Raw genomic sequence first — 9,576 nt, 5'->3', positions numbered from 1 at the left:
AAATCTGGATATGACTCCCTCATCCAGTTCTCCAGCTCACAAGTCGGACTTCCTCCAGCTGTCATACCCCAAAATTTGTCCTCCCTTTTACACCTTTCATCTAACCTTTGGTTTTAGATTCATTTGCACTCATTCATGCCAAATACATTCATATTAACATTTTCAAACAAATCATCATAGATTCAAAGTTGTGTTATTTATACCTAACAAGAGCCCAGGGTTTGCCAAGGTTCAAGCCCTAATGACTTGGGTGGGGCCGTCAATTTGGAAATCCTATCCTATGAATCAGGGCATGAAACCCTAGTTTTTATTCATGACATTTATGGACCATTTGCTTTGGATTTGATTTCAGATCCATATTGCTTGGTTTGTGATCTTTATTTATGTGGTTTGCACCTTGATCTTGTGATTGGTTATGAAACCTTAATTCAAGGAGTATGGTCGTTGATCATTATGGATGCATTAACAATTTTTCTTTTGAATCATTCATCAAGTATGCTATTGGTCAAGCATAAGTCAACTTAGGGTTCACCATCTATTAAAAGTTCATAGGGCATTCAAAGTCTATTAATTCTAGGAGATTCAAATGAATTTTAGAGGGAAAATTGTTATTTGAAAATAAAACATGCTTCATTTAATCATAAAGAACTATTTTCATCCAAGTGTTCATTTAATTTACACAATACCAAATTTACAAGATCCATACAAAATTACAAAAAATATGACTTTGACCTACATTTGATTTTGGGCAACTGTTGACTTTTTGGTCAACCAGTTGACCAAAGTCAACTAACTTAATCCATAGTTCATGTCCCTTTGTTTCTTCATTCTTTCATCTCCTCGCTTGACTTCATGGCCAAGATTCTTTCATTTGCAAGCAAGTCATCACCCTTGACTTTCATGGTAGCATCACTCTAATGTCTAGAAGTCATGATCAAAACCCCATACAAAGTTAGGCTTACACATCACCAAAAAACCCGCATTCAATGTACCATCATCAATAAACCAAGTGGATTTCATGGGGTTTTAATGTAACAACTTGTACAATCCATAAATTCATATCATAATAACATTACATAACATATTTAAATCATTCATTTTCTTTTAACAGTCCAAGTAGCTTTGATTGTCATGTCACTTCAAATTACTTTCCCAGAAGTTCATTAAAGTAGATTACAAGTTGCATAATGTTTCAAACCTAGTGCTAGTTTCTTCTTCACGTGACAAGTATTGATCCATTTACAATGCAAGTATGATCACTCTAATGACCAACTTCATATGCATGCCAAAATCATGTTAACATTTCAACCTAATACATACATCCTTAAGTCCTACAAGCATAAGAAGTGAACCATTGCAGTAGCATTTCCAGCCATGAATGCATATAGAAGACCATTCAACAAATACATGTAGTAGAAAATTCCACGGCACTACATCATACCATTTCAAGTTGAATCAAATAGGTTCAATTGGCATCAACAACAAGCAATTATGAAAGTCGTTGACTGCAGTACCAACACTTCACACTAACATTAACATTCAAGTTTCACTAAACTGACTAACATCAGTAACATAAGCAAAAAAAAATATCATTACTCTACACTAATTGCATTAAGCCACTAACCGAAAATGTTTTTAAATTTCCATACCTAACTGATGTTCTAACCCTAACTAACTAACTAACCTAATAATTGTAATAACAACTAACCCTAACTAATAATTTAACATATTTTTGAACAACTAAATTTCACCAATTTCGAAACTAACAGAAGTTTAATCCCTAATTAACTTTTAACAGAAATTCTTCTAACTAACAATTAACTTGCACAAATGTCAAACTAACAATTTAACAAACATTTCATAAATTTCCTTAGCTAACAGATTGAGTTAACTTCAACTGAATTTCAACATCAACAACTTAACAGAGTTAAGCTCTGTTAATATTGAATTGCTATAAAATCCATCTTCAATGATCAGTTTTTTGGGTCACCTAGTAATCACTCAATCATTCCCTGAAATCACTCTCTCATCCTCACTGCATTTCTCACTACTCTCTCATCACTCACAGTCACACAAAAACAATCATCAACAACGTTCACAAAGAAATCTAAACACAACACAGCATAAAGCATTCCATTTCCTAAGGACTAAAGAATTTGAAGAAGAAGAAGACGCTGGAGTAGGATTAAAGGTTGAAGCATTTACCTTATTCGAAGCACACCGTTCTCTCTGCACTTCAACCTCCGATCTGCTCCGGTAGGCTACCGTCAACTCCTATTGTTCTCTTTAATTTCTTGCTATCAATGGATCGTATGAGTGTTATAGAGTGATATCCATATGGTTGTGGATCGGTATTATGTGTGATTGAAGTTTAATTGATGAGTTTTGGATTTTAGGGTTCTTATTGTTTCAATTTTGATTTGAATTTTAGGGTAGGAATTAGAGGAAACAAAGGGAAGATTTAAGTAGAGGAGAGTGAGGCGAGCAGTTTGGTGTGAAGATTTCTTTTTTGTTTGGCCCTCCTCCGCCGCCGGAGGAGATTTCTGGCGCGACATTGGATTTTCGTCCAAGGTCTCAAGAATAATGGTTGGTGATCTGAACGCGTGAAAGGTCCCCTTCTCTCATGTATTTTTGTTTTGGGCTTGGTCAATCCATAACCCATTGCATTCTACTTCTTTGCATCATGTCCAAAAAATAACATACCCCTCATTCTGATTGAACTTGGAATGCATATGCCTTATGTCTGGGCCCATACAAGATACTTTGTTGCACCCTGTTCTCAATCAATACACCCAGGTTGATGGTGAACCACTCCATTGGGCCTCAGCTGTCCGTGGCACATGGTTAGTGCTTCCTGCACCCTTGTCAAAGGGGCCTTATCCCACTTTGTCAGATGTAGGGTAAATGGGCTGATCTTGAAGGGCTTGCGCCATGATCCTTTCTGCACCCTACTTTGGTGCACACCCCTAGCCCTTTTTTATTTTTTCTTGCTATTTTCTTGATATTTCCTTTTGTCATTTTAATTCCATTGTTTTTTTAAATTTCTTTAATTGTTAATACATTTTCCCATGGAAATTAGGAATAAAAAAGACATGGTGATTCATTTAATCCTTGATTCATGTTTAGAAAACAATAAAGATGCATGTTTAGCAATTAGAATATAATTAGACTTTAATTGATTTTAATCACTTTGAAAATACTTTGAATAAAATGGTTAACATTAGAAATTAATTAGGTTTTGATCATTGATCCACTTCTAGAAACATTGATTCGTCATGTTAGAATTTAAATACTACTTATATGTTAATTTTCAATTAAGTTTGTTGTTAACATGAAATATGGTACACAATAGATTTTAATCCTTTTTTGATTGAAAATACTCTGACCATGATGATTCTATTTAGACTTTTGCTTCATTTGATGCATGATTTTAGACTTAGTTTCTAACTAAAATCCATTAAAATTGACTTTATTTTTGCATCCACTCTTGACTATACTTTGATGCATGAATCTTAATCATGAATATGCTTGACCTTATCATTTCCACTTGATTGATTTTTGGACATGGTACTATTATATACTTGTACGAATCTTTTCCTGCTTCTTGTATGGTTTATGATGATTCATCCCCCATTGTGGGTAAAATGTACCTCATTCCCATTCCCATGTAATAACATATCACTTTCCTTTTCTTTATTGTTTTCTTTACATGTTATTTGATAAGATAAAAACAAGACTATAAAAAGGATCATTTTTAAAAAGAATAAAAACACACTTGATCCAACATCAAGTATATTTTAAAATCAACGTGAGTGTTTGATCCAATGTAAACTATCTCATACATTGCATTCCATTCTTACAACTTCTCAAACCTCTTTCATTTCAAAATTATCAAACACTAGATCTTGCATCAAGTCACTTTCATAATAAATTGGATGAAAAAGATGGAGTGTACGTACTTGTGCACAACATTCTAAAGTACTTGGGTTGTCAGTCGTACCTAGCTTGTGGCCCGATGCTTGACTTCCATCTAAAACACTTAATAATAAACCAAGTTTAACTTGGTCCTCTTAGGGTGAAAAAAAGTGGTTAAGATGCAACTGTCTTCTAAACTCCCGAGTATTATGATTGACGGTCGTACTTATCAGGTGGTTAGACGCTTGTCTCCCTCTAAGTATCAACAATTAAACTCGCCAAATAAATTTCATAATTACATAAAATAATCAAATATATTTTTTTGTATTAAGGCAACATCCAAAACCTTACACCATTCAACATTTTCAATACCTGCAACAATTTTCATAAGTTATATACTTTATCTCTTTGGACCAAATACATTTTCTTTGGATTCCATATATATATATATATATAATATATATATATATATATATATATATATATATATATATATATAATATATATATATATATATATATAATATAATATATATATATATATGTATATATATATATATATATATCTTTGGGTTAATTACCATATGGTTAAATACCCACTTTTGAACCAAGAACCCATTTCTTGTTTGTGTTGTTAGTCTTAGTGCTTAGACAAACCTTTCTTTTTTATTTTCCTTGTTAGTCCTAGTGCGTAGGCAAACTCCTTTATTTTGCTTAATTTGCCTTGTTAGTCCATGTGCTTAGGCCAAATCTTTTTTGTTGTTTTGGCCATACCATGTATTGGTTCATACCACATCCTATTTAGTTCAGATATACTTACCCTATGGGTTCAAAAAATACAATCCTTTGGTTCAAACCATACTTTCATCACATTTCAAAATCCCTTTTCGCCTTGTTTTCCTTTCCAGTCCTCGTGCTTAGGTAAATAATCATTTCATCTCCACCATAAGTTCCATGAACTACGGGGCTCTAATTTTTTTATTGCACTATGAGGATATGTAGGCATGAGGGCCCTAATCCTCATGGAGCACACTAATTATAAACCTTTTTTCTTCCGTTGCAAGTACATTTACATACTCACACCCATTCAAGGAAAGAATAATCAAAATGGTTCCCGTTGAGTACAACGAATGTGATGGGTGTTAATACCTTACCCTTGCATAACCGAACTCCTTACTTGTTTCTCTTCCCTTGGATTTTATCAATATTTTCCCTTTCTTTTAGGAATGAATAAAGTTCGGTGACAACTCTGTTGTTTCTTTGAGTGTGCGATACACTCGGCTATTTTTCGTGTAGCTTTAGTTGGCGACTCTGTTGTGGACTCCTAGCTCTTGCAAGTAGGAGTCGAGCTTAGTTTTGTTTTTTCCTTGTTTGTTTGGGTGTTTATCTTTATTGTTTTTACTTGATTTATCATTAGTTCATTTATCGTATTTCTTTATTGCTTTCATATATTATATCCTAGATATATCTATTGTATTTCTCTATTGTGGGATGCATTTCATGATGCTATTAAGTGATAAGCCTAATACCCAGGCTTTGAGAGTACACCTGAGATATATTGGGGGCGGAATACTAACTTGTCGAACATAGTTGTCTTGATGGGAAGGTGCGAAGATCCTGCCTAGAGTAGAGTCCTTTTGAGGTTTCGTTGGCACGTAAGTCCGTTTGCATTGACACCCATTCTTTCAAAGGGAATCTGTGACTCTAGAGACCTTTAGTTATCCTGTGGCTTTTTAAGTTGAGGGTTGACCTCACTTAGAGTAGATCCTCCTGAGAGTATCTTTCTCCTGTAAGACATTTTGCATTGACAACAATATTTTCACCCCAAGATCTATGACTCTAAGAACCTTCTTAAGGCTTTAAAAACTACCTATGAGGGGATATGAGTTTTATGCAGGAAACCAAGACTCTACATACCTCGATACGTCGGATCTTTAAACCTATGTTGAGAAGTATGAACAAATTATTCATATGTGTTAGACCTTTGAATCCATGATGTTGCGTCTCATGACATGATATTAAAACCAATGTTAGCATGTGCATTCTTAGGGAATCCAAAAAAAGACTTTAGTTTTGTTAAACATTCAAAAATCTTGGGATTCCTTGGAAACATAAAATGTATTTTTGCATGCATCTCATCCATTCATGCATTCATAACCTTTCAACAGAAAAAACAAAATGCTTACACCATTTCCCTTCCTCATCTAGAAAGACAATGATTCTCCAACGTTGATTGCCAAAGAATCATGGAACAAGATAATCATGAGAGAACCATGTGCAGTAAGAGCTTGAATTACGTCCAAGGCAGGGCTGACATGATCTTGGGACTATTCCGGGACAATTTGACAATAGACTTCTCATATTGAGTTGCAATTGATGAACAAATGGAGAACGAACTAAAAGCGGGTAAAATCCACAATGCAACTACGGGCATTGTGACAATTCATTCCCAAGAACAATATCTCATACATCATCAGAAGTCCGCTCAAGGCAATAAAAAATAGAAGTAGTCACAAATCATCAAAGGAAACAACGATCAAGAAAGGAGACGTCCTCGCTATGATCCAATCCCAATGTCTTATACGCATCCGTTACCTATAATGATTAATGTTGAGGCAATTGTGACAAAAGAGATCGAGCCTGCCAAGTTTCTAACCGTCCAAAGAATGATCCTAATTCCACATGCAGATATCATGTCGGACACGTAAGGCATTCTACAAAGGCTTATTATGTTTTCAAGAAAAAATTCCAAGAGCTGATCGATTAAAAGTTGATATGATTCACACTTGTGACTGCTAAGGCACTTTTTGAGAATGAGCCTAAATTAATGGGTCCTCCCAATCACGTTCAAATTCCTGCTTCAGTTTTCTAGATAGCTCCACAGTATCAGTATCAACGTTATTACTCTGGAATTCCTTTTACCTATCCTTGGGCACCTTCTGTCGATGTTGTACCTACACATTCTTATTCTAGGGCACCCTATGCTCTTTATGGGGTCTAATATGCTCATGTTGCCAACCCAGGCACACAAATTGGAAATCCTTGCCTGATATACTCTACTCAGATGTTGCAACATGTTATTACTCCTCAAATTCCCTCTCAGTTCCAAGCACCTATGGCTCCCATGTTATACTACCCGTTCTCGTATGCTGTTGTAGCCCAATGTCAACAACCTCCTCAGGCTCAGTCAGATTCTACAAAGTCGATAAACTGCACAATGTAACCAAAATCAAGGTAAGAGACGATAGAGATAGAGGAATCGAAAAATTAACGACTATCACGTCAACTTTTTTATCAGTATCAAACTCTTGCTTAAGCAAAATTGTAAGGAAAATGATGAGGTCAAAATACACGAGACTACTGGTTGTATGCTTTTGAATGAAACCTTTCTAACGATGTAAGGCATTATTTAATATCCTTAAACACCAGAGGCATGAGGAAGATAATCCCTAGTCAACCCTTTCGGCCTTAGATTAGGAGTTTCTTTCTGCACATAAAACCATCAATCTTAACCAGGGGCAGGGTTGTCTTCAGTTAGTTTGACCTTGCATTCAAATTTCAATATGGAAGTGTCCCATCTGACTATACAAGCCCTTCAAATTCATATAGCAAATCATCCCTAGTAGCATTGCATTGCATCTAATTCAAAGTACACAATTTATTACATTCAAATTCAATAAATCATCATCATACATCACATCTTCAACCAATTTGATGACAAGATTCACATACAACACATTTGAAATCATATTTTCCTACTGTCACACTAGACCTTATACATGACAACAGAAATGATAATAATAATAATAATAACCAAATTCCAAGCATTGAGCAGCAGCATATCAGTTAGAAATTTAACAAAATACTCATTTCTAAACTAATTGCAACTATTAACAGAACTAACTCAGGCTAACTTCCTTAACATAATTTCCGAACTATAAACTAACTGCACTTTAACACTATAATAAACTAACCTTCATAACAATTTTCTTTAACATTCATTGACTAACTAATTTTTAACCGAATTTTTCTAACTTCATAACTAACCACTTACTAACTTTCAACTAACAATCTTAACATAAGCCTGCAACTAACTTTAAAAGATTTTACACAACCTCATAATTATTCATTTTCAGTTAACAATAACTAACTCCAAACTAAATCCAAACTAACTTTAACAGTAACTAATTTCCAAACTAACCATAGTAATGAAACTCAACTAACCATAACTTCACTAACAGAGTTAATAAAAGAATCCCTGACTAACTGACTCTAACAAATTTTGATCCTAACTAACTTTTCACAAACTTTGCACTGTGATTTCTTAACATATTTGATAGAGTTAGCCTTCGAAAACTCTATAAATCTCCTTTACCAATCACTGATTAGGGCTCACACAATAATCACCCAATAATTCCCCAAAAATCTCTCACTGCTCAATCTCATTCACTCTCTGCAATCTCTCATCACCATATCACTTCATCATCATCCTGAATCAATAGAACATCAAATCTCTCATCCAACTCACTCTCATCAATCTCAACACAAGCACTCATAAAAAGCAAGAAGAAGAAGAAGAAAAGGAAGGAAAGAAGACTCAGAGCCAAATAAAATACATGCATCATCATCTTCGTTGTCTTCTTTGTTGCACCTCAGACTTCAATGCATACCAGTGTTCAAAGGTAGGTTGTCTTCTCCTTCATTTTCCCTAATTCGGGTTACCAGTATATAGTTTAAGGCATGGGGAATCGCAACCCCAACAAAATGGGCTTTGATTCCATTTATTTAGGGTTTAAATTTGAAACTTAAGGTTAGGGTTCTTGTGAAATTTGTTTCGGTTTGGACGTTTGACTATGAATTGAAGCGAACTGATGGTGAATTCATGCCGAGGAGATTGAAACGAGTTCATTGATGTTTGAATTATTGTGTTGGGCACTCTGCCGCCATTGGAGGCGATTTTCGGCGCGACGAAGAAGTCTTCTCAGACCATGGTTTGAAGAGTGATTATTTTTGGCTTCTAAACGTGTTTTGGAGTTGAGACTTTGGTCTCCTCCTCTCTCATGTGTTCCGTGTGGGCCTCAGTGCCCTAACCCAACAAAAAGGGCTTCATACCCCCCTGTCCAAACACCACACACCCAACCTAGCATGCCAAGACCAGCAACAAAGGCCATTGGGCCTACTCATGGGCTTGCACCCTAAAACTTGTATTCAAACCTTTTTTTTATTTCATACCCCTATTTTTAGCTAGTTTTATTATTATCTTCTTTTATGATTTTCTTTTTTATTCTTAATTTCATTTTTCAATTATCTCTAGTTTTAATGCATTTTGTTGTTAGGAAAAAAATTAGGGATTAATAAGATTAGTAATTGAATTTCAATTAGATTTTAATTGGGTTTTGATTACTTTGAGAAACGTTGAATAAAAGTGATTAATCCAGAGATTAATTAGGTTTTGATCATTAATCCACTTATAAAAACATTGATTCATCATGTTAGGATTTGAATATTACTTGTATGTTAATTTTCAATTAAGTTTGTTAGTTAATATGCAATATGGCTCACATTAGATTTTAATTTTTTTTATTGTAAATATTTTGATTATGATGATTCCATTTAGACTTTGGCTTCACTTTAATTAATGATTATAGACCAAATTTCTAAT

At 34.5% G+C, this 9,576-nt stretch overlaps 3 long non-coding RNA genes across 3 annotated transcripts; 1 reads left to right on the top strand and 2 right to left on the bottom strand.

Moving 5' to 3' along the window:
- Positions 1 to 605: 605 nt before the first annotated feature.
- LOC127118947 (uncharacterized) lies at positions 606 to 2,433 on the bottom strand. Its single transcript, XR_007802459.1, has 2 exons — positions 2,206 to 2,433; positions 606 to 921 (listed from the first exon to the last, which is right to left on the bottom strand). It is a non-coding gene; the product is annotated as an uncharacterized LOC127118947 (long non-coding RNA).
- On the top strand, positions 1,131 to 3,696 carry LOC127118948 (uncharacterized). Its single transcript, XR_007802460.1, has 2 exons — positions 1,131 to 2,256; positions 2,432 to 3,696. It is a non-coding gene; the product is annotated as an uncharacterized LOC127118948 (long non-coding RNA).
- A 2,930-nt stretch (positions 3,697 to 6,626) lies between these two features.
- On the bottom strand, positions 6,627 to 8,961 carry LOC127118945 (uncharacterized). Its single transcript, XR_007802458.1, has 2 exons — positions 7,300 to 8,961; positions 6,627 to 7,124 (listed from the first exon to the last, which is right to left on the bottom strand). It is a non-coding gene; the product is annotated as an uncharacterized LOC127118945 (long non-coding RNA).
- Between the last annotated feature and the right edge of the window lie 615 nt (positions 8,962 to 9,576).

The sequence above is a fragment of the Lathyrus oleraceus genome, chromosome 2 (genome assembly GCF_024323335.1).
Source record: "Lathyrus oleraceus cultivar Zhongwan6 chromosome 2, CAAS_Psat_ZW6_1.0, whole genome shotgun sequence".
NCBI classification, from domain to species: Eukaryota; Viridiplantae; Streptophyta; class Magnoliopsida; order Fabales; family Fabaceae; genus Lathyrus; species Lathyrus oleraceus.
This window is presented reverse-complemented; position numbering and strand designations above follow the sequence as displayed.